This window comes from Chiloscyllium plagiosum, chromosome 6 (assembly GCF_004010195.1).
Source record: "Chiloscyllium plagiosum isolate BGI_BamShark_2017 chromosome 6, ASM401019v2, whole genome shotgun sequence".
Taxonomy (NCBI): Eukaryota; Metazoa; Chordata; class Chondrichthyes; order Orectolobiformes; family Hemiscylliidae; genus Chiloscyllium; species Chiloscyllium plagiosum.
The window spans coordinates 120,272,129-120,274,403 of record NC_057715.1 but is presented as its reverse complement, the minus strand read 5'-3'; positions in this window follow the sequence as shown (position 1 = coordinate 120,274,403).

Below are 2,275 nucleotides of genomic sequence, written 5' to 3'. Positions count from 1 at the left end.
CAGTTTCCTCATTTCCCCTTCCCCCACCTCACCCTCGTTCCAAACTTCCAGCTCAGCACTGTCCCCATGACTTGTCCGGACTTGTCCTACCTGCCTATCTCCTTTTCCACCTATCCACTCCACCCTCTCCTCCCTGACCTATCACCTTCATCCCCTCCCCCACTCACCCATTGTACTCTATCTTACTTTCTCCCCACTCCCACCCTCCTCTAGCTTATCTCTCCACGCTCCAGGCTCACTTCCTTTATTCCTGATGAAGGGTTTTTGCCCGAAACGTCGATTTTGCTGCTCCTTGGATGCTGCCTGACCTGCTGTGCTGTTCCAGCACCACTAATCCAGAATCTGGTTTCCAGCATCTGCAGTCATTGTTTTTACCACATTCTACAGGGATCCCTAGCATTGCAGATGCCAGTCTTTAAATAATTCGATTCATTCTCGTAATATCAATAAATGGTTGAGGCACTGGATGCTGCACACTAGACACACGAATACAAGAGATAGATGAAAAAAATTGGAAATTTCATTTAGCTATTTAAAAAATACGTTAACAAAGTAGGTGATGGTCCTACCGAAAATGTGTCTGTGGAATTAGTAATGGAGATAAAGGGATGGCACATGAATTGAACATCAGTTTTCACTGGAGAGGATATATGTAGCATTCCAAAAATAGCTGTAAGTCAGGAATTGAAAGGGAGGGTACAACTCAAAATATTACATTAACCGGGGAAGCCGCATGAATTAAATTGTTGCAGTTGTGAGTTGAAAATGTGTTGCTGGAAAAGCGCAGCAGGTAAGGCAGCATCCAGGGAACCGGAGAATCGACGTTTCGGGCATAAGCCCTTCTTCAGGAATGAGGAAAGTGTGTCCAGCAGGCAAAGAAAAAAGGTAGGGAGGAGGGACTTGGGGGACGGGCGTCGGAAATGCGATAGGTGGAAAGAGGTCAAGGTGAGGGTGATAGGTCAGACTGGGGTACAGTTGTGAGTTGACAAGTCCCCAGATCCAGAAGAATTTTATCCTAGCATCTTAAAGGAACGTAAAAACGGAAGAACCAGGAGCAGGAGTAGGCCATTCGGCCCTTCGAGCCTGCTTCACCATTCAATAAGATCATGGCTGATCTTTTCATGGCCTCAACTCCACTTACCCACCCTCCCACCGTATCCCTTAATTCCTTTATTGTTCAAAAATTATCTCAATCTTAGAACATAGAACATAGAACATAGAAAAATACAGCACAGTACAGGCCCTTTGGCCCTCGATGTTGCGCCGATCCAAGCCCACCTAACCTACACTAGCCCACTATCCTACATATGCCTATCCAATGCCCGTTTAAATGCCCATAAAGTGGGAGAGTCCACCACTGCTACTGACAGGGCATTCCATGAACTCACGACTCGCTGAGTAAAGAATCTACCCCTAACATCTGTCCTATACCTACCACCCCTTAATTTAAAACTATGCCCCCTCGTAATAGCTGACTCCATACATGGAAAAAGGTTCTCATGGTCAACCCTAACTAAACCCCTAATCATCTTGTACACCTCTATCAAGTCACCCCAAACCTTCTTTTCTCCAATGAAAACAACCCCAAGTGCCTCAGCCTTTCCTCACACAATCTTCCTACCATACCAGGCAACATCCTGGTAAAAAGTAGTTCATATTTTATGTGTTCCGATGATTAAACATGCTAAAGGATATGTGTGTTGAAAACTGAATTGAGGAGATTTTCACCATGAACTAGAATGGGGGATGCTCAGTGTATTGAATGACCTACTCCTTTCCCGAAGTTTCTGTGCAGTCTGTGGGAAAACTCTGTAAATATTGCCACCAGCTCTCAGATGTTAGGAAGGAGCTCTCTGCAGGGTCAATAGGATAGTGTTTCCCGTTCCACTACTGAGGCTGGTGCCGGGTGATCTGTACAGCTTTATCCTTTAAGGCTTCGGAGCAGTTTGATACAATAGAGAGTCTTGCTTGGCCGTTTCTGAGACCATTGAAGAGTTTTCCACATATCTGTGTGTCTGGATTCACTTTTAGGCCAGACCAGGAAAGCACCCGAGATTCAATTCCTGAAAGTATATTGAGGAAGGAAATTAGTGTTTACAATCGACATTGGCTTCAAGGTCACTGTTAATGACTCCAGGTTTTACGTCTTGATATTTTATTAATTATAACTTCCACCGCCTGCCAGAGAATTAGCTTGGTCTGGATTAGTAATCCAGTGATATTTCCACAACAGCACCATCTCCACATGGGGACCTATCTGAAACACACGGAGCAG